The sequence below is a fragment of the Hyperolius riggenbachi genome, chromosome 1 (genome assembly GCF_040937935.1).
Source record: "Hyperolius riggenbachi isolate aHypRig1 chromosome 1, aHypRig1.pri, whole genome shotgun sequence".
NCBI lineage: Eukaryota > Metazoa > Chordata > Amphibia > Anura > Hyperoliidae > Hyperolius > Hyperolius riggenbachi.
The window spans coordinates 143,797,487-143,821,558 of NC_090646.1; the positions used below are offsets into that span (position 1 = coordinate 143,797,487).

Genomic DNA, 24,072 nt, shown 5'->3' on the forward strand with positions numbered 1-24,072 from the left:
GTGTGGGACTCCCCTCACTTAGAAATGGGGTGAGTACGGTACAACAGGAGGTGAAGAGGCGCCCAATAGGTATATAAAATCCTTTAAAAACAATAAAATTCAAAAGAAAGAGGTGGCTTACCTCATAGACGACAAATCACTTTAGAAAAAAGAAATGTAATAATGATTAAGCACTGGCAACGCGTTTTGTGGGACCCAGTCCACTTCCTCAGGCCAAGTAAAGTGCCGCTCTGTCTATCAAGCCACGGGCGCCTCTTCACCTCCTAAAAATAAAGAGTTTCACTTACCTGGGGTTTCTGCAAGCCCCTTGCAGCCTTCCTGTCCCATGGCGCTCCTCAACGATCCTCCGTTCCCCACCGCCATCTACCTTCATTACTCGACTTGTAAGTCAAGGTGCTGCCAAGCTTATCCTTTTTACCCGTTCCCGTCCGCAATATGGCAATTTCAGACTGCAATGTGAAGAAGGTTACGCGTGACCCGAGCCGTGCAGGCGCAGTGGCCTGACGGTGAAACCGAAAGTAGCTGGTGGCGGGAGAACGGAGGATGGTGGATGACCGGCACAGGACAGGATGGCTGAAAAGGGCTTGCAGAAGCCCCATGTAAGTGAAACTCTTTTATTTTTAGATTATTTTCAGTTCCACTTTAAGTATACGTTCAAAGTATACTCGCTCTGTTTACTCTTCTACTACATAGATTTGTTAACATTGTACAGTCAAGATTGTATCATTAGAGGGCACTTTTAGTCTGAGTCTTAATGAAACCAATGGGGATTTTGAGTGACAAAAAATTGTCCTCAGTTCTATTTTTTTTAAACTCAGATGTGATTTATGATATTTAGTTTGAGGGGAGGAAACAGAGTCAGAAAAAAACAGGAAACTGCTGATTTGCTTTAAATATTTGTGTTGGTTTGCAGCGTTGTCATTATAGCACCTGGAAAAGAATAAAAAAGGTAAAGATAATAACAGCATTCAAAGACACAGTTTAAATGAACTGTGGGACACCAAAGTCCTGGTTGCAGCTACCAATTAGGATATCTTATGAAAAGAAAACGCTTGTGTATTAATCAAAGGATTTCCACCTCCACGATCAAACTCACATACATGTTGAAGAAGAAAAAAAAAAAAAAAAGCTTTAAAAGACTGCAAAATCGTTTAAAGTAGTGCAGAGAACAGCGTGGATCGTATCTATATATAGCAGTGAGGTGTCTTGCTGGTCCAGGCACTGAAGCCCTGTCACCCACAGCCAGGCACACAGCACTAAAGGTTCCTCAGTCTTCCTATTCAATGCTACAAAGCCTCTGCTGCCTTTCACACAAGACAGGCAGTGTGACCTCTCTCTGATGCTATTACAGGCTGAAGCCCTACATCCAGATACTACAAATCTTTTTCTGTGCAACTTAACATTTCTGCTTTCCGAGCTAAATCAAGGTGAGCTGTTGAGTGTCCCTCCTGGGATCTCTAATCGCAATGCTCTGGCTCAGAGATCAGCAGGGGTTTTGCTCCAAATCCTTTCCAACAAGTCAATAGCGACAAATGATCAGTGCTTTTTAAATTTAGCTCAGGGTGGCTCAGGGTGGGATACGAGTGTCTCGTCCTCTTGCACTTCATCCTCCCTCATTTCAGGTATCTGTCAATACAAAGGAGGGGAAGAGACACCCTATGGATAGGAAGAGAAGCAAGGAGGAACAAGAAGAAAGGATAGATAAGGAGGGAGCTTAAAATGTTAGCGTACTTTTCCATACGTGTGCTTAAAATGGAGCCCTGATGAATAGCATAGTATACCTGCTTCTCCTCGAGCTCCAGTGGAAATAGGCGAGCCCAATCAGGTCCGCTCGACTGCGCAGGCATTTTCAACCATTTAAAGAGACACTGTAATGAGAAAAACGTCCCCTGGGGGATACTCACCTCGGGAGGGGGAAGCCTTCGGATCCTAATGAGGCTTCCCCCCATCCTCCTCTGTCCCACGGGGGTCTCCTTGCAGCCCTTTAAAGCTGGCGCGACAAATCCAACAGCCTGTTAAAGATTTACCTTTCCAGGCTCCAGCGGGGGCGCTGTTTCGGCTCTTCTGACGGAGATAGGCGGAAATAGCCAATCTCCGTCGGGTCTGCTCTACCGCGCAGGAGACGTGCGCCTGCGCAGTAGAGCGGCCCGACGGAGATCGGCTATTTCCACCTATCTCCGTGGGAAGAGCAGATACTGCACCTGCGCTGGAGCCACGGAGATAAATATTTACATCGCCGCCGCTCCGGGAGGATTTTCACCGCCGCCGTGGGACAGAGGAGGATGGAGGAAGCCTCAATAGGATCAGGTGGCTTCCCCCATCCGAGATAAGTACCCCCCAGGGGACGTTTTTTCGTTACAGATTTTCTTTAAAGAGACTCTTCAGCATTAATGACTACGTTAAACCGCTGTAAAACGAGGGTTTATTCATAGAGAAAAAGCCCTGCAAAGCTCCCGGGCTCGCAGAGCTTTACTTCCTTGAAGAGGCAGAGCTCTAAGCTGTAGCTCTGCCTCATCCGCAATAAATCTCTGCCAATCGCCGCCTCCTCCCGCCCCTTTCAGTCTTCCTTTCACTGAGATGGGTGGAGAGGAGGCGGAGATTGATTGCGGAGAGGCAGAGCTACAGCTCAAAGCTCTGCATCACCAGGGCAGCACAATCTGCGACATGCAATAGAATTTTGCAGGTAATTTTCTCTATGAATAAACGCTCATTTTGCAGCGGAATTGCTGCGGTTTAACATAGTCTATAATGCTGAAGAGGATTAAATTATAAAAACGTGTAAAAATTGAGACTTCAGAATCTCTTTAAAACGAGAATCTTTTTAGCAGTGATTTGTGGTGAGTATTGAAAATATTAATATCGGCAAATGACAATCGCACAAAATATGCAGCGTGTGATTGGCCAATAAACAAAGCGCATTAGTGGAAAAGGGGCACCATGTGATTAACTACTGGAGGACCAGAGGTATATACCCCCTAGTGACCAGGCCACTTTTTTACAATTCAGCACTTTGCAACTTTAACAGTTCATTGCTCGGTCATACAACTTAGCACCCAAATGAATTTTCCCCCATTTTTTTTTTAATCACAAATAGTGCTTTCTTTTGGAGCCATTTGATTGCTGCTGCGAATGTCAAGTTTTTTTTATTAAAAAATAAGAGCGATTTTTTTTCCATTTTTTTGTATCCCCCCTCTCTCCCCCCACAAATTTGCCCTACACTACAATACATACACACATAGGCATATGCCTATGATAGGGATTAGATTGTGAGCCCCTCTGAGGGACAGTTAAATGACAAGCATATACTTTGTACAGCACTGCATAATATGGCAGCGCTATATAAACATTTTTGTTTAATTTTATTGAGAACCCAGCCTGCCAGCGCTAATCAGCCGCTGGCAGGCTGATTGCTGCGGCTGTTTGTTTACAGTGACGGGAGCTTGCGCTTGTGCGAGCAGGAGCTCCCATCTAATCTCGCTCCTTGTGAGATGACGCCATATGGCGTCCTGGTAGGAACAAGGGAGCCACTTGTTCTCCACTTGTTAACTCGGTGTTAGGCGGTCACCGAGTGGTTTAAGAATACCTGTAAGGAGAAAAAGAGCCCCTGGGGGGTATTTACCTTGGGAGGGAGAAGCCTCTGGATCCTAATGAGGCTTCCCCATCCTCTTCAGCCTTGGGAGTCCATCGAGGGCAGCCTCTGAAGATCTGCAAAGTTTGGGCAGTAGTGGCTGCAGTGTGTGACAATATTTACATCCTGCGTTCCTGTACAGGTGCAGTACAAGCTTCCCCTCGGGCCCCGGCAGAAATAGCCAAGCCCGATTTAGTTCCCTCTACTGCACAGGTGACTTGCGCCAGCGCAGTAAAGTGGACCAAATTGGGCAGTTGTCAACATCAAATAGCCTGTCTGTAATGTTACCGTAATACGTATCAGTGGTGGTCACATGACTGCTGCTGTTTTAATCAACAATAGGGTGTATTTATAATTTACACTTCCCTTGCTATAACCCAGGAAAGGAAGCATTTATTATATAAACACACAAGGTACAACACAATGATCCAATATTGCTGCAATTTAAACACTATAAATGGTACAGAAAAATCAAAAGCTTTTAAAAAAAATTCATTTGAGAAATCTGTTCAAATTTTACGATAAAAGTAAATCGGGAGTGGCCGATTTTTCTGATCAATTTTTATGAAAATTGAATGGTGTAGGGCACATTGTCAGTTTCTTGATTTATAGACCCAAGCACTTTTTCAGAGTTTTCAATAATTTTGTTTTTCATAACTGAGGAAAAATTTAATGTGTGTGTACACATTGGTCAGATTTTTCAAGTGCTACAATCAATGTGTAGCCACCTTTAGGCTGGTTGGGTACTTTAAAGAGTACAGTTTAAAAGACAACTGAAGTGAGAGGGATATGGAGGCTTCCATATTTATTTCCTTTTTAATTAATACCAGTTGCCCTGCTGATCCTCTGCCTCTAATACATTTAGCTATAGACCCTGAACAAGCATATGCAGATCAGGTATTTCTGACGTTATTGTCAAATCTGACAAGTTTATCTGCATGCTTGTTTCTGGTGTGATTCAGACACCACTGCAACCAAATAGATCAGCAGGGCTGTCAGGCAACTGGTATTGTATAAAACGAAATAAATATAGCAGCCTCCATATTCTTCTAACTTCAGTTGTCATTTAAATTAGAGAGCATGTAATGTATGGCTCTCTATTACAGGTGGCCCCCTACCAACAAACAGGTTACGTTTCTGGAGATTCATTTTAAGTTGAATTGGTAAGTCACATGTTAGAAATAGTGAAACATGGATAAATAAATTCCTTTAGACAACTCTGGATTTGAACATAAAGCATAATCAATGTTTTTAGCTGTTTTCAATGTGTTTTAAACTACTTGAAACAGTTTATACAATACTGCAACATGTAACAACAAAAATATCTATCTACAAATACAACAATGTATATATTTTGTACATGGAGACAACTTTGTTTGTATGTATCGAAAGTTGTAACTACAGTCACTTGTAAACAGTCTGTATTGCTGCAACGGATGTTGTTTCCCTTGGCTGTCAGACTCCTGAACTCCCTCCACATACTCCCCCCCCCCCCCCCCCCGCAGCCTACTAGTCAACCTGCCCACGAGACTTACTGATCAGATCCTTTTCATGTCACCTCTGAGAACTGTTTTTGTATGATGTCACTGTGTGTTTTCTTGTTTTTTTTTAACTATCTTCTACCCTACCCTCTTGAGCTTTTTATTGTGCCAGGACCCAGTCATGCTTGGCGAAATAAACGATTCTGATTCTTAGGGTTAATTACTCACCCGCTGGCCCGTAATTTATTAATGAAAGGAACTCCACCCTCCTGCTCGGAAAAGCTGCCAAGGAGTTTTCTTTTTCAGAAGTCTTCCGAATCTGTGGCCACCCCCACCTGCTTGCCGAGGCGCCCTAATTGGTAGTTGCCGGGATGGGAGCAGCTATGGCAAGCAGGTGGGGCTGGCCACAAAGCTTTGGAAGACTTTGGTAAACATGGAAACTGTGGTTTTAGAGATGGAGGAGGAATGGAGTTTCTCTAATTGGGAAGCAGGAAATTTTGGTGCCCGCTAGAGGCAGAAGTATGGGCGCCGCCATAGGGGCCCATTCAATTATCGCTAGCAGGGGAAGTTTGGGCACCCGCCATGCCTGATAACTACAAGGAATCGAGGCCACTGTAAATTAACATTTTTGCATTTCTTATTATGCAAAACGGTTAAAGCGGACCTGAACTCAGAACGTTCTTTTTGCTCTAAAAGATACGTAAAAACATAATAACCTTTAAAGAAATACATTTCTTTATTACAGCTGATACAAATCCTGCAATAAATCTGCAGTGTGTCTACTCCCTGCTTTTATGGACGCAGACATATTGTTAACATCCTGTGTTTACAAATTAGCTGTTCTGCCATGGCAGAGAAGATTACTGAGCTAACACAGATGAGAGATCAAATTACAATGGTGACTAGTCACAGATGAGGGGGAATTAAGGTTAAGGTAGGCGTGTGTGTGTGTTTTAAGGTTAGCCGTGAAGGGGGTGGTTGAGGTTGGGCGTGGGTAGTGGGAGGGTTCAGTGTGAGAATAGATTTTGGTTTAGCTGTAGTAAAATATCAGTATTACACATGTTTTTGCACTTGGGCACCCAAAATTCTGGGCGCCCTTTTTTGACCTACGCGTAATACGCAAGTAACTGACCCTACCACCTGCCGATTCTTGCAGCCATAATAGAGAGCCTTACATTGCTCTCTCTCCATTTTACACTGGAAGTGGTCTTTAATTAGCCTAGGGACATCATTGATCACCATCGCTGAAAAGGAAAGCAGAGCAGGTGCTTAGGAAGACAAATCAGAAGCATTGATCCAGGCATCTGCTCCACTTCTGCTCTCATGCTCTTTGCATTGGTCCTGCCAGTGCTGCCCTGGAGCGCCGTGCCCCCCCCCCCCCCCCCCCCCTCCTCTCACATTCCAGGTACCAGTCATAGGGGAGCGGGGAGGGAGACAGCCCGGGGAAGAGGCACGGGAGGATGGAGGAATAAGCGAGAGCGACAGAAGGGATGCAGAGCGCTGAGTCTCTCCTAGCAGATGAAGCAGCAGTAGCTGGACCTCATCAGTGGAAGCGTCAGAAGATCTGGGCAGAAGAAGTGAGCGCTGGAAGCAGCGAGCTCCTGGCTGTCTATCCCCCTGTCCATACAGTGAGGGGGTGGCGGAGAGCGTGACGTCAGCGCCCCTTAGTGAGCCTTGTCCCAGGCAGGCAAGGCAGGCAGTGCTGGCTGCAGAGAGGCTGCTCGGGAACTTCACTCACTTGTGCGCTGCCCGCACTGGGATCCCCTCTCCCGCTGGATATATCCCCTCTGCCAGTCTGCACGCCTGGAGAATGAGGATCCTCGCCTGGTGATGCTGGGACTGGATGCTGGAGTCACTGGCAGCCTATGGTGCGCTCCTTCCTGGCGGCTATGCAAGAACAGGCACGGCAAGAGAGAAAAGTTCTCACTTAGCAGAAGGTCGATGGGTTATCCATAGAGCCGCGGCTGCTCCGGGCGTCAGATAGAGAGATCCAGCTGGTCTGGTAAGTTTTCACTCCTCCATAAGATCGCCCTATAACGCATCTTACCAAGCTGAATGACATAAATAAGCGGTATCTCTGCGCACTTAGATCCTTCAACAGACGCACCAGTTCTTGATTTTTAAATCATAATGAAAAGAATGTATAGAATGAACTATCGCTGGCAGAAATAGGACCAACTTCTGCAGCAGGTAACTTGATGTATTGTAGTGCAGCGCCCTCTGTGCCTTGTGAGCGGTACTGCATCCTCGTATTGGGAAGTAGTAGTAGAGGCTTGCACCTTATGCATAAACATACGACGTGATTTTCAGTGCGACCAGTGGAATGGATACTGGAAAATGACAACAGTGTTACTATCTAAGCAGAGGTCCAGTATTTCTACTTCGGTTAAGGACATTTCTGCTACAGTTTTGTAAATACTATGTCAGTTGATAGGTGTTAGGCTAGGCTTACAGAACTGTGTTGTGTGTTCCCTGTAAAAACAGGAATGGAAGTGTTGCATTAAACGTTAAGTGACTGTTGCGTCACATGCAGTCAGTGAAACGTATGCTTCACTGCCACTGTTAACACGTGCGTTATGCGATAACGCTCTGGATGCACTGCATTGGGATACTGTGGTCGATTGGATTGCATAGCATCGGAAGCACTCTGAACGTTCCACAGACTTACTATTGCAGTGTGACTTTATGCGTTACAATGCTTCCGCAACGACAGCGAACTTAGCCTTAACAGAGTTACGATGACATCACAATTGTGGTGAACCTAGTAACCAATCAGATATCATTCTTCATCATTATTTAATACCTGCTACCCAAATCAATTCTGACCAGGAGCTTGTTGCATTCCATGTTTACTTTTGGAACTGATCATAGGCTGGACATATGCCAAAACTGAGGGCTATTTGCACAAACCACCAGTTACCTTTTGTATGCAGTAACAGATATATATGGAAGATGTCAGCGCTATATAAATACGTAATAATAATATATAGATAAACTTCCTAGACAGCCTGCATATATCTCAACTGAGAAATACATTGTTCTTCTTCAGGGCTCATTTTATTGATCTGTCACATGTTTGTATGTCTGTCCTGAGATCCTACATCAGATACTATTGAAATTATTAGTATTTCCTGTCTGATCAGTTTCTGTGTAAAATAAAATATATGGGTTATTTGCTCTATATTTCAAAGGCACCGATAAGTAATCATCATAATATTAATAATAGTGTATTAACCTTTTATGACATCTTTGTTGCCAAATGCTTAGGCTCTTTTCATGTGTTCTTTGCTGAGGAGTTTGCTAATAAATCCTGGCTTCTCTAGCCATTGATCTGCTGTAGTATGCAGTGTGTATAGAGACATGCTGTCTTCTGCTATGGTGGCCAGACTAATGTGAAATCTTCAAGCAGTGAACTATTACTCTTCATTTACCCGCTGGTTATGGGAACATGTGCATGACTTTGTTGTGTGGAGCAGTGTTTTCCTGACAAATGCATCATGCGGTTGGAATGGCTGCCCTTGTCTCGCTAATTTCACCACAATATGGCCACAAGCGATCACTTATTAGGCTAAACACAATAAATCACTTGGTAACAGTGCAAGCATTGATGCTGCTGGGACAACATGGCCTCCTCTGCCTCCTAGCAGACTTGGAAATTGTTTAGGAATCACTGAAGCCAGAATAGGGAAGCAGGGAGCTCTGTCAGACCATGAGCGTCTTTGCTCTAGCCCAGACTTTACCCTGTTCTGTTAACGCTCTTGAGATCTGAACGATGGTGTGAAAATGAGGGTGGTCTGTGCACTTCCCCAGGTCATTATTTGCTAGTTCCCCTCATAAGATGAATAGCCTCGTCTTCAGAATCTGACATGCTGCTTTTAACTTTCCAGAAAGGTTAGATGTTGTGGTATCCACATAACAGACTATGATTTCTGCAGTTACTTGGGAATCGTTTTTTTTTCTTTTTTCTTTTTTTTTTGTACAGTACTGTTATTCAGAAATGCTGAAACATATGACTGTCTAGACAGGCCCCCTTCAGATTTTTGTCAGCCTCCTACTTGCATTTCATATTGTTCAAAATATGAGCTCCATCCAATTGTTTATTAACAACAGAATCTCAAATAATGGCGAGTTTAGCGTGAAAGACTGATGGCATTTTTCTCTGCCTCACTGATTTATGAATCAGTAACAGGCAGGCTGGTAGTTGTATGGCTGCAGGGCACACTATTCCCTTTGCCCTGGTTGCACAGTGTTGATCTTGCTCTCAATTCCCAGCTGCATTTATAAGAAGTATACAAATGACAGGAGTGTGTGTTCGTACTGGCTGTGTGTGCATGACAGAAGTATGTAACTGGAAGTGAGGTGTGTAATGTCGAGTACACGAATACTATAGAGCAGTGATACTCAACAGGCCAACAACATGCACCAGAAAGGCATTAGTTAAACTCGAACTAAAAGTGCCTTGTATGCTTAGTGCTTATAGGTCCATAGTGATGTGCTTGATATGTTGAGGGGTAGTGTTTAAATGGAACCTGAGGTGAGAGACATCTGGAGGCTGACGTTGATTTACTTTTAAACAATTCACATTGCCTGGCTGTCTTGCTGATCCACTGCCTCTAATACTTTTAGCCATAGACCCTGAACAAGCATGCAGATCAGATGTTCCTGACAAAAATCTGATAAGATTAGCTGCATGCTTGTTTCAGGCATGGGACACCACTTACCAGAAAGATCAGCAGGACTGCCAGGCAACTGGTATTGTTTAAAATTAAATAAAGATGGCAGCCTCCATATGACCAGGGCTGTGGAGTCGGTACAAAAATCATCCGACTCCAACCTCGACTCCAACTCCTCAGTTTATGAAACCACCGACTCCAACTCTGACTCCAGGTACCCAAAATGGCCTCGACTCCGACTCCTTAGTCTGTTTCTTACTAGCAGGGCCGGCCTTAGGTTTCACAGCGCCCTGAGCGAAATCTGATTTTTGTGCCCCCCTTCATACTCTTCGCGCATGCGTGCGCACACACACACACACGCCCATATGCAATTCCTTTTCTCCTGAGATATCTCCTAGGACAGTGGCTCCCAACCTTTTTTGACGTTGTTACACATCACGCCAAATGCTCAGATCTCTGTGACACGTCACATATGTATAATAGGAAAAATATACTATTAATAACCACAAATGGATGGAAGGAGTGCATTATCTTAAATATACTTAAAAATGAAGGCTAGAACCTTTCAGGAATATTAATAAAAACAATCAGTGGGACAGTTAGCGCCCCCCCCCCCCCCACTACCATTTAGAATGACAAAGAAGGACAATTTACACCACACGTTATAGCCGCAGTGTCCCCCCCCCCCCCCCAAAAAAAAAAAGTAAATGCCCTCAGACTCAATATAGGTAGGTAGCCAGGTATAGGTGCCATAGTATAGGATCTCATGTGTAGGTGCCCTCAATATAGGTTGCCAAGCATGCCCCCAGTACTGGAAGTCAGTTGAAGGTCTCCATCCCCCCCAAAGGTAGCCAGGCGTAGGTGCCTCCAGTATAGGTAGCCAGGTGTTGGTGCTTTCAGTAAAGGTAACCAGCTATAGGTGCCCCCTTGGAAGCCGGCGCCCTGAGCGACCGCTCCAGTCGCTCATATCAAAGGCCGGCTATGCTTACTAGGGTTATGTATTTGGTACAAAAAACATCCTACTCCCGACTCCTCAGTTTATGAAACCTCCAACTCCGACTCCAGGTACCCAAAACTGCTCTGACTCCTCGATTTCGACTCCAACTCTTACTCCACAGCCCTGCATATGACCTTCACCTTGGGTTCCTTTTAAATAGAATGCATACTCTTGGTCAAATTCATTTCTCTTCTAGGTTCCGCCCCTATGTTTTTATTGCCACTGCCACAAAATTGCAGGATTGTCCATGCAGCTCTGTCTCGTGTTGCTACCTCTAGATCAGGGCTTTTCAACCTGTGGTACGTGTACCACCAGTGGTACTTTGCTGTTGGCCAGGTGGTACACACCAGGTTTGCCTGGAACTTTTCCTGGTCCCATCTTGCGTCCACAAAGTTCAGCTCCCCCTCACTTGCTCCTCGCTGTGCTGCCCTGCGGCATACTTCAGACCTTAGATTAGTGGTGCAGAGACAACCAGATGAATGGTGCACAGTGACAGTGACATCACTGCTCACTTCCTGTATTTGAAGTATACGTGCTGTCACTGTGCACCTTTCGCCTGTCTGTCTCTTCACTGCGGTCGTGTTACCGCTGATCTGAGGCCTGACTCTGAACTATTCTGCAGGGCAGCATAGTGAGGACGTGGGGGGGGGGGGGGGGGGGGAGCCCCTGAATGTTAAAGAGTCTTCCCCCTTTTTTCGAGGGGATCCAGCAATAGGACCCCGAAAGATCCCCATGTCAGCATTCCTACTGCACAGGCACACTGGTGGTACGTAAACATTTTCAGGTGATAAGAGTTGTACAATTAGTGAGAAGATTTATTAAAGCCATGCTCTAGATGACTGATGGCAGAGTTGGGACAAGATTCTCCAGCACTTAGAGGCACCCTAATAATACAATCTTGATTGTAGAATCTTACCAAATCAAGGTAGTAGAAGAGTACACTGAGCAAATATACTTTGAATTGTTACTTTAGGTAGTCCCTCATCTTACACAGAAGTGGAAAGATTGTACAATTAAGATAGTATCAGTGGGCATGGCTTTGATTGCTTGCTCCGGCCTTGGGTGCTACCCCCATTTCTGGCAGCTGATATTAAGAGGTACCCCCACCATCAATAAGACCCTTCAACCCCCACCCTGATCACCAATACACAGGATTACATGTCCACACTCTCAGCAGCCTTCGTGATGGTGCCCCTTGTAACAGGAAGGACAACAATGGCACAGTGCAGATGTTCCTTGTTAGCTTCAGCCACTCGCTCTGATGAACATACTGACAGTGGGTGATCAGTCTGCACCCCCCGACCTCTCCTCCCTACTGTACCCAAGGTTGGCCTCTCTCTCACCCCTCTCTTGGCCTGGCCCTGATTAATGGTGGTAAAGTACCACCACTCCAAGTACTATAGTTCTACCACCCTCTTATTGGTACAGAGTGCAAAGCTGAACTTCAACCAGTCAGTAGCCGATACTCTCTTTTCTCAAATAGATCATCGGGGATTCTGTATGACTGATATTGTGGTGAAACCCCTCCCACAGTGTGATGTTATGATCATGTTCCTGACAGTTTGCTGTCTGAACCTTGTTGCATTGTGGGAAGTAACGTCTTTTTCCATCTGCCAAGCAAGCAATATCTCCCTGTGCATGGAACTCTCAGTAATGAACATTCCGTACAGATCATCTGACAGAACTAAAGATGTCACCACCTGTGATAAATGTCAGAATGTAAATCAGGGAGAGGAAAGATTTTACAATGGGCAAACACTGACTAAATAATCTATAAATTAATATAGTTAACAATATACAATTTTATTCTTTATGTTATTGTCACTACAGTTCCTCTTTAAGTGTACCTTGTACTGTGGGAAATATCATCTCAAGTACCCCTGAAGATATACTCATTTGCTAGGTATTCTTCATAATTGTGTGTGGAAGTATAATATACTCCTCCCACCCCCCTTTTCTTCTTATGCTTTTAATAAAAATCACTTGTTTTTACTTTTAATTTCAAAATGTAATACGTTGAAATTGACAACAAGCATAAGAAGCCTGTGAGCCCAGCGTAAGAGCCCCCTGCGGTATACATGCTGCTTGTTGGAATATAGGCTGTGATTCACCATTGTGAGATTATGCCTTGCGCAGATTGCTGCATTGTACTGTGTGAGATGAGATATTCCTGGCTCTGAAGGGAATGATTTACCACAGAGGATGTGAAGAGAAATAAAACTGTGTTAACTGTAAGGGTCCAGTCATAGGCAGGCGCATGTGAAACACCAGGAATATTTACAGACCATTGAAGTGAATACAGCCTCGTATCGCTTCACTCACACTGTCCCCATAGTGTTTATCAGAAAGATAATGCATGAAAACAGTGTGTGATCTGAGTGATGTTTTCAGTGTAGCTCCTACAAGTGGAATACATGAAATAGCTGTATGTAAACTTGTTTACCTGCCAGAACCAGTTGATTCTTGCCTTGTAGAATCTCAGCATGCCACAAGGAGATTTATTTTAGGGGCCCATACACTGGTTGATTTCAGCCATCGATCGATTCCATAGAATTGATCAATCAAAATTGAGTCTATCAAATCGATCAATTTGTGGCCGATTTTTGATCCATTTGACTGGATGGAAAATCTAGGTAGATATGCTGGCAGCAGATCGATGGACCATAGAGTTTCTTTGGATCTAATGGTCCAATAATGCATTTAGATTGATGTCCAATAGATTTCCAATAGATTTTATTCTGAAATCTATTGGAAAACTGTTCCTGGTGTGTGGCACACATCAGATTCGACTTTACAGGCATCTGACAGAAACCTATCTGATGGTCGAATCTGCTGCAAATCTATAAGTGTATGGCCACTTTTAGGTTTCAGAAAATAGGGCACCTTATTTGTTTTTTTTTTGGGGGGGGGGGGGTCTGAAAGGAGGGCTGGTGATGGTTAGTACAAGGGTCAGGTTAGCGTTAGTTTCAAGTTAGAATTATTGCAGGGTTATTGGTTAGAGTTAGGTACACTTCATCATTTTAGTCAGATCCAGCAAGATGTTTTTCATAGATTAGATTTAGATCTCCTCTAAAGTGTGATGGTTAGCATCATGGTCAGTCCAAGTTTAAGATCAATGTTCGTTTTTTGAGAGTTAGAGGGCTGAGGTTGTGTGTACACTGTGAGTTTGAGTCATTAGGTGTAGTGGATTATAAAGGGTTAAAGGTAACTTAGGTCAGATAGGAATGCCTGTGTTATAGACTACATGGATAGCAGCCCCTACAGTGCTAACCAGACCCATAAGGAGCCCACACTTCTAACTCTACTCTCTGCAACTGGGGTGCCACTTCGGAGCAGCTGTTGTGGCCACATTTGTTATGGGAGTAATATTGATGGCACCATTATGGGGAGGATCCCAAACATTATGGGGAGAATCGAACATTATGGGGAAAAGCCAACATTATGGGTAGGGTCTCAAATATTATGAGAGGATGCCAAACATTATGGGGAGGATCTCAAACATTATGGGAAGGATCCCAAACATTATGGGGAGGATCTCAAACATTATGGGGAGGATCCCAAACATTATGGGGAGGATCTATAAACGCCTGCTTACGTGAACTACAGCAATGGATGAATGACAACTGGCTGAAACTAAATGCAGACAAAACTGAAGTCCTTCTGATAGGAGGGCAGAGCATGATAACAAAACAACTTAACTTGCAGTCTTCACCACTGGGAATAGGAGGCACGGATCTGCGCAGCTCTGATCATGTGCGTAGCCTGGGAGTTCTAATTGATTGGGATTTAAACTTCAGAACTCAAATCTCTGCTGTGGTGAAATCATCCTATTTTCACCTGAAGAACATTGCAAAAATCAAGCACCTCATACCCCCAGAAGATCTGCCAACCTTAGTCCACGCCTTCATCACATCCCGACTGGACTACTGCAATGCTCTCTACACTGGCCTTCCAAAAAAGGTCTTGTACCGACTACAGCTGATACAGAATACTGCTGCCAGACTGCTAACCAACCAACCCCGTCACTGCCACATAATGCCAGTCCTGCACTCCCTTCACTGGCTACCTATAGAATGGAGGGTCCTATTCAAGATCGGCCTACTGACATTTAAATCCCTGAATAATTTAGGCCCTGGATATATGAAAGATATGTTGCAGCTGCGTAGCAATCCCCGCATTCTCAGATCAACAGGTTCTAATAATCTAGTCATACCCAGAGTCCACTTGGAAACTTTTGGTCCCAGAGCCTTCTGTCATGCTGCCCCTACGTTTTGGAACTCCTTACCTCAACAGATCAGGACAGCTCCATCCCTGGACGTGTTTAAATCCAGACTGAAAACCCACCTGTTCAGTTTGGCATTTGCAGAAATATAACTTTTGTTGTGTGAATACTTCATCCTACTAATTACTGAATCTGAGAGAGCCTAAGCGCTTTGAGTCCTATGGGAGAAAAGCGCTATAGAAATGTTATTGTATTGTATTATTGTATTGTATTATGGGGAGGATCCCAAACATTATGGGGAGGATCCCAAACATTATGGGGAGGATCTCAAACATTATGGGGAGGATCCCAAACATTATGGGGAGGATCCCAAACATTATGGGGAGGATCTCAAACATTATGGGGAGGATCTCAAACATTATGGGGAGGATCCCAAACATTATGGGGAGGATCTCAAACATTATGGGGAGGATCTCAAACATTATGGGGAGGATCTCAAACATTATGGGGAGGATCCCCAACATTATAGGGAGGATCATGCGCATCAAAGTTTTGCTTGGGAGGTCCTGGATTAGTATTTACACTACTAGTCAGGGATAAGTCAGAGAGCAATGGCAGTGTCAGGTATCAGTCAGAGAGGAGTCAGAAATAGGTCAGAATCACATAGGAATGGCAGGGATAAGTCAGGGTCACAGAGGAATAGGAGTGTCAGGGATAAGTCAGAAAGTGTACCATTTGTTAGTTTTCTTTATCTATGTCCTTTCTTCCATAATTAGTGTAAGTGGGAAGAGAAACAAAATCTCATTCTGGTGCTCATTTTATGATTTTAGCAAAGGTCAGCTTAACTGAGTCTAGCTTGCCATGGATAGATTAATAATGACCCAGTCTGGAAAGTGATCAGAAATCAATGAGGTAGTAATTATTTATGTACTATCTTGTCCTACTCAATCTTGGTGAGGGTCTGTACACACTGAAAATCACCAAGCGCAATAACAATACAACAACGTTTTTGAATCAAAATTCTAATTGCAATTTTTCTGTATTTGCAATGCGATTGCGATTTTGCTGAGGCCATCTTTTCCTGTTGGAAGGTCTTCTTAGGTTGTTGACCTAAAAAAAGCAATGAAAATCACATGCATTGTGTATTTTTACTGTGCTTCACAAATTCAAATGCTCAAAAGCACTGCAGTCACTGCGATTGCGATTTTATGAAGTACTGTGTACAGCGCTTAGCAGTTCTCATTATTCCCGCAGAGACCTTGCGATTGGAAAAACGCATGCAATTCTAAAGTCGAATCAAAGCGCAACCAGTGTGTACAGGCCCTCAGACTCAATCAAGCCACTCGCATTGTATCGTTTGATGCATTAGAGTACCACGCACACACAACAAAAATCTAATGCTGAACCTGGTCACCACCAGTCAATTTTCTGAAATTGATTGGAAACTGCTTGTTGGGGGCAACAGAAACCTGTCAAATTTGATCAACATGATTACATTTGCAGAAAAAAAGCAGACCATGTATGGCCAGTTGAGGTGTGTCCTGAATTCTCCTAAATTTTCCCTAAATCCCCACTTTCCCTTTCTTATCAAACAATTGTCTGTTTACAGGCTTCATTTCCAGTTTAATTAAAGTAAAGTAATGGATGAGAATTTCTCATTTACAGGTAATTACAAGGAAATAGGATTGTTTAGACAAGAGATAGCATTTAGGGAAGAGTCTATATATCCATTCTCGTGGTTTGTTCTAAAATGACGCTAGGGAAAACTGGATCAGGGTTACACAGGAGAAGAGCATACAGCATACAGGTATGAGGAACACTTATGCAGCATGTTTCAGGATATGAAGAGCACAAGAGTTAATAATTATAATAATAGTTAATGATTATGGGATATTGATTTTCAGCCTGACCCCATGGTAAACAATAAAGACTTATGTCATGTTATGTTTTGGGGTTACAGCCAGGTTAATCAGCCAAATTAATTGGTAATGGGTGTCAACGTTAGGAACCTCAGCATGCATTGTAAAAATCAAAAAATAGGAGTAACAGGATAACTTGGTGCAGAAATATCAGTGACAGGGTTATTTGTGGCTGAAATATCAGTGACAGGATTATTTGGTGCAGAAATATCAGTGACAGGACTACTTGGTGCTGAAATATCAGTGACAGGATTAACTGGAGCTGAAATATCAGTGACAGGATTATTTGCAGTTGAAATGTTAGTGACAGGATTATTTGGTGCTGAAATATCAGTGACATGATTATTTGATGCTTAAAGAGGAACTTCAGCCTAAACAAACATACTGTCATCAAGTTACATTAGTTATGTTAATTAGAATAGATAGGTAATATAATCTCTTACCCACACTGTTTTAAAAGAACAGGCAAATGTTTGTGATTCATGGGGGCAGCCATCTTTGTCATGGAGGCAGCCATCTTTTTGGTTGAAATGAGGTGACAAGGAGCAGGAGACACAGTTCCAACTGTCCTGTGTCCTGATCACCCCTTCCAGCTGCATGTGCAAGACTTCAAATGTCAAATTCAAAATGTAAAAAAAAAAATTCACCAAAACAGCAGAATGAGAACAACTAAATCAGAAATCCCATCATGCTTTGCACAGCATCAGGGGAAAAAAGCCCGGGCAGTTTTCTTCTGTGCAGCTAAAAATTAGGCTTGTATAAGAGAAAAAAAGTTCTGATGCTGTGAAACTGTTAAAGAAACACCAAGCCTTTTCAGGGCTGCTGAGTCGATTTTTAGTCCAGAGGTTCACTTTAAAGTGATCTAAGCAGCTCCTGGCTTCAAATAGCTGAAAGGGCTGCCATGTTTCAGGAGTTCAAAAACTCCTGCTGCTTTTACAATGTCTTATCCAGGCTAGGTGTGAAATTCTTCAAGTGCTTCTTATGTTTTCTGTTTGAAGTACAATGGGGAAGGCTCAGGGTTTGTTTGTGGTCAATTAAGTCTAATGAGGTGATTTCTTATCTGACTTCCATCATCTGTTGATCTCCTTGATCTCCGTCCACAGGTCCTTTCATGGACCAAGAAGTGTGTATTTTAACCCTTAAATGTAAAAAGATGAGGTAAAACGAAAGGTTTTTTTAATAATAAACCACATTTTTAGAATGCATTTTTAATTTGCTATAGAGCTGCACTGGGTGTTAAAAATGATGCTCGGTTCACTTTAAATGTCAGTGACAGGATTATTTGGTGCAAAAAAAATATCACTGGCAGGATTATTTGCTGCTGAAATATCAGTGAGAGGATTATTTGGTGCTAAAATATCAGTGACATGGTTATTTGCTCCTGAAATATCAGTGGCAGGATTATTTCCTGATGAAATATCAGTGAGACCCTGTTCACAGTGGTCAGTTGGGTTGCAGAATAATTCTGCATGACAACTCACTGGCCATACAATTCTATGGATCTGTTCACAGTAACGGACCCTGTTATTCTAACTTGCTGCATGCAGGATTTGTATTAAAGTTTATGTCCAGTCTCCATTGCAGTTCACAGTCATTATAACGCGTGAGTTATACAACTGACCGTGGTGAACCTAGCCTGACAGGATTATTTGCGGCTGAAATATCAATTACAGGATTATTTTCTGCTGAAATATCAGTGACAGGATTTTTTGCTGCTGAAATATGTGTGACAGGATTATTTGCTGTTTAACTATCAGTGACAGGATTTTTTGCTGCTGAAATATCAGTGACAGCATTATGTGCTGCTGAAATATCAGTGACAGGATTATTTGCTGCTGAAATAACAGTGACAGGATTATTTGCATCTGAAATATCAGTGACAGGATTATTTGCTTCTGAAATATTAGTGATAGGATTATTTGCTGCTGAAATATCAGTGACAGGATTATTTCAGGGCTGTGGAGTCGGAGTTGGAGTCGGAATCGAGGAGTCGGAGCAATTTTGGGTACCCGGAGGGGGAGTTGGAGTCGGTGATTTCATAAACTTCGGAGTCGGAGTCGGATGATTTTGCACAAAATCCACAGCCCTGGTAAGTATTAGACTAAGGAGTCGGAGTCGAGGAGTCAGAGTCTGAGCCATTTTGGGCAGTCGGAGTTGGAGTCGGTGGTTTTATAAACTGAGGAGTCGGAGTTGGAGTCGGATGATTTTTGTACCGACTCCACAGCCCTGGTCATATGGAGGCTGCCATATATATTTAATTTTAAACAATACCAGTGGCCTTGGAGTCCTGCTGATCTTTCTGGTAAGTGGTGTCACATACCTGAATCAAGCATGCAGCTAATCTTATCAGATTTTTGTCAGAAACATCTGATCTGCATGCTTGTTCAGGGTCTATGGCTAAAAGTATTAGAGGCAGTGGATCAGCAAGACAGCCAGGCAATGTGAATTGGTAAATCAAAGTCAGCCTCCAGAGGAGTCGGAGTTGGAGTCGGAAGATTTTTGTACCGACTCCACAGCCCTGGATTATTTGCGGCTAAAATATCAGTGACAGGATTATTTGCTGCTGAAATATCAGTGACAGGATTATATGCTGCTGAAATATCAGTGACAGGATTATTTGCTGCTGAAATATTAGTGACAGGATTATTTGCTGCTGAAATATCAGTGACAGGATTATTTGTGGCTGACATATACAGTAAATGACAGGACTATTTGCGGCTGAAATATCAGTGACAGGATTATTTGCGGCTGGAATATCAATGACAGGATTATTTGCGGCTGGAATATCAATGACAGGATTATTTGCGGCTGAGACTTTAGTGACTGGATTATTTGCGGCTGAAATATCACCCTAACTAGGGTAGCAAACAATCTAATCACGGTGTCATATAAAAATATAACTATATAAATAAAAAGATAAATATTAGAAAGGAATGAAAACAGCATAAAAGCATATGACAAAGATGGCAATTTATAACAGGGAAAAATAAATAAATAGAATTAATTAATAAATGGAATTAATGAGTTGAGAAGACATGTTAATAGGGAGTAGTAGAGGTAGTGTGAATGATTTTAATAATATGAGGCCACAACCAATGTGGATTTCCCATCCATTGACCATGCTCATGTTTAGAAAGCCATGTTCACAATTTAATAATACGGGAACAGTTTGTGATGATGAAGTGAACTGTGTAGATAGGTGAAGAGGACAGAGGGGTTTACTTGCTGCAAAAATAGGCTAGAAAAATAGGAATTGGAGTCACACAGGTTAGAGGACAGCAAAATTTAAAGTGAACCTAAAGTGAAAGTAAACGTATGAGATCATGAATTATATGTCTAGTACAGGTGATAAATAGAACGTTAGTAGTATAGAAAAGTCTTGTATTCTTATTTTCAGTTGGATAGCTTTATTTTTAAGATAGCATTAGACAGACTATCACGAATTCAGTTTAGAACCCACACTGCTTTTTAAGATAAAAAATATACAGAAGTAATGAACCCTTTGAACGTTTTTTCAGTAAAGCCTTATTAACACCCTTCTCCTTGACAGGTATCAGCCTTTCCGCTTCTATTTACTTTTTAAGAAACCAGACTAAATTCACAAGCTGTCCACAAGCTTTTTAGCATAGATATCAACTGAAGTTGCTGTACTGGAATACAGAAAGGGCTAGTACTATATGGGCTGTTAGGGCTATTACTATATGAGTATATGCTTATGTCATCATGTCACATGTATCTTTACGTACGCTTTAAGGGTATCATTTAAACAGTGTCCAATAATATGTTATTGCATTATAACCTGGCTACCTAGAAAGCAAATCTGTCTTATTTCTGTTATTAGCGATGTACTTTACACTATGCCGTGATGGTGCAGTGTTGAGTTGCAGGCTCTCAGTCCTATTTTACTCACACACTGATAGGGTTCATCATCCCACTTTCCATTACATTGACAACTGCTGCTGCTTCTGCTGTGTTGATAGTTTTGGCCGCATAGCGCAAGTATATCGTCCAAGAAAATAATTGACATTTTGACTTCTTTGGAAGCATTGCTGGGATCATACATAGGAAGGAATTTATCCATTTCGTGGCTTTATCTCCTACAAGACCACCTTCTTACTAAATGCCCAAATTCTGACACCGTTTTTATTTTAATGCATTGTATAGAACTTTAATTTCAAGAGGGTCTGTTGGAAAATAACTTACCTCGGGAGAGGACACTGAACAAGCCTCTGGATCCTAAAGGGGCGTCACCCATCCTCCTCTGTCCCTCCGTTCCAGCTATGTCAGCCGCTAAGATCCTCCAGGGGTCCAGGATAATAACAATCCTGTGTGAGCCTCGCGCAGGCGTAGAAGCGAATTTCCTACGGGCTCAGGCGGAAATAGCCGAGGCCGATCGGATCGGCTCTCCTGCTCAGACATTGGATTCACAATGGTCGGTTGCATAACGCACACATTAAAATGTGTGTGAAGTGCAATGGAGACAGTGTCAGATTGGGAGCTGGAAAAACTGAGTAAATCTCCTTGCTGGCCAAGCAGCAGTAATCATGTGTTGCTGCTCACAGTGAAGACTTGCTGCAGGTTTCTATTACGAGTGATAACACAGGGTTTCTGCTGCTTGGCCAGCAGGTGGAATTCCTCAGTTTCCTCAGTTTCCACCTCCAAGTCCGACACTGAATGGAGACTGGACATACCGCTTAATTCACAGTCTGCATGCAGCGAATTAGATTAATGTGATCAGTTACAACGCAGTACTGCGAACAGCCCCATTGAACTGTATGGGCAGTGAGTTGACCGTCAGTGAGTTATTATGACCACCTGGTAATATGCAGAGTGAGAATAGGAGTGACTTAGATGCCGAATGGTTGCTAGGTGTATCTGGGGCCATGCAGAATGTAGTACATCTGACAGCTGCTGGCAGGTTAATGAGGGTCAACCTTGTCAGTGGATGTGCTACATTGGGTTTAAAGGGGAAGTGAGAGGGGTAAAGGCTCAGGCTGCCATATGTGCATGTTGCATGCAATGTTGAACAACAATGCACATGCCTGGCTGGCTGTCCTGCTGATCCTCTGCCTCAATTATTTTAGCCATGGACCCTGAACAAGCATGCAGATCAGGTGACAAATATCGGACAAGGGCCTTGATTCTATGAAGCTGTGCTGCTATAGCAGCGGGAGCTCCATGACAGCATTTCAACCTCAATCTAGGGCTGCACACTTGGCGTGGTTTTGCAGTATAGCGTGCCTTCCTTAGTTACGCGCATTGCTTACCTTTTTTCGAATAGATCACCGGGGGAGCCTGTGTGGCTGATATTGTGGTGAAACCCCTCCCACACTGTGATGTCAGGACCTAGGTCCTGACAGTTTCCTGTCTGTAAGCCTTGTTGCATTGTGGGAAATAAGCTGTTTCCAATTGCCAAGTAACCAGTATCTCCCTCTGTGCATATGTATAGTTATAAAAAAACAACCTATTTGTTGCCTATTGCATTGTTAGTGGGTGTGGTTATAGATAATGACAGTTGGCACTGTCTGTTTTCTTTTTTCACGTCTGCCAGTAGTAAAGATGATTATGTGCAGGCTGATTGTGGATCAAACAATATGAACGATTTACATGGGGAATATCAATTATTTCTTGATCTCTCTTCTATTTTTCAACTTCTTACTTTGCAATGCATTGATTTATTTTTTCACCCTTCACTAAAGTTCCTCTTTTTGCGTAAGGTCTTCACAGAATATTCCACAGAAATTGAAAAAGGCTGAATTTCGGTATTCATCTATTGAGGTCATGACAATATAATTTATTCGGTTTGTAAATGGAGGTGAAAGTTTACATGCGTAGGTGTGAAAACGAGCACCGGGCTGTCAAACCACATATGAAGTAAGAGCTTAAATGTAACTTCCAATACCTAAAGGATGAATAGGAAGATGCTGGGGCAACGTGCCTCAATGGCCATGTTACTGGTGTCTGCACTGATGTCCCCCAGGAAATAGCTGTCAGCTGTGCCCATATAAACAGGTGGAAATGAACGAGAAGCACTACCTTTCTGTCACATGGGACCATCCACAGAACTTCATTCCTCCCATAAGAGTGAATAGTAGTAAACCACCCACTCTGCCTGTCAATAGAGTGGCAGATAAGAGCTATTCATGTTAGTGAGCTTCTTACAGGAAACGGGCTAATGTCACAAACTCATTTTACCTGTTCATGTTAGGTGACATCTTAAAACCCTTCTCAGGGACCCTGTGATATTCCTGCCAGCACATCTTGCCTTTTTCACTCTAACTTCTCAAATGACCATAGAGTTTCCCACATTAATATATTTATTGAATGTATTTCCCCTTCTTCCTTTGCAGTGCAAATGCTGCTTGTCAATAAATATCAGCTCGACAGGTCCGTATCGCTTTGAGAATTAACGTGGACGAGTTAGATACACAACCAATCAGTCAGGCAGAGCGGGTCAAAATAGTGCAGAATTTTTGCATTAAAATTCCTGCTGCCACCGAATGAGTGAACCTAAGTGGAAAATTACAGTTTTGTTGCCTTTACTATAAATATCTGACTAGCAGAATGGTGATAAGAACTCGTCGCCTGATTCTGTGTGAGTTTTTGCTGGTAATTAGCGAAAACTGTCACACTTTTCCTTGTATTTTTAAAGTATATGCCTAATCACAGAAATGGGATAGTGCAGGAACCTGTTATTATAAGGAATTACTTTTCATTAGAGAGGCACCGCAGCTACATCTAGCAGAGTGTAATACATTATTCAGGTTGTTCAACTTTACTGTAATTATCCTGGTTTCAGCATCAGCAACACTTCCTATACCCATATATTGCTGTATATTGGTATGTAGCCCCGCCCTTCCAGTGATGTTCAGCCTAGGCCATGATGTCACAAAGCCTTATCCTCCCAGTGCATTCTGGGCCAGGTGTTGCAATGGTGCACCTTGCCAGCAGTAAAGAATTTAAGAGTGCAAAGCTGGCCATACACTAGGCCGATTACCCGCCGATCAACAGCAGATTCGATCACTGGGATTGAATCTGCTGTCACATCGTTCACGCTAAACGCTAAATTTCGATCTATTTCGTCCCAAAATAGATCGATCCCGTCGATTGCTCCGTGCGTGAAATTACCGTCGATCGCCCACGGGTAGGGAG

General features: G+C 43.0%; 1 protein-coding gene across 1 annotated transcript in view; it reads left to right on the forward strand.

Annotated features, from left to right (window-relative positions):
* Positions 1–6,686: 6,686 nt before the first annotated feature.
* Positions 6,687–24,072, forward strand: part of FAT1 (FAT atypical cadherin 1) — a 376,731-nt gene continuing 359,345 nt past the window's right edge. Inside the window, exon 1 of the mRNA XM_068278660.1 lies at positions 6,687–7,111. The gene's annotated coding sequence lies outside the window, so the exon portion shown is untranslated. The remainder of the gene's footprint in view (positions 7,112–24,072) is intronic.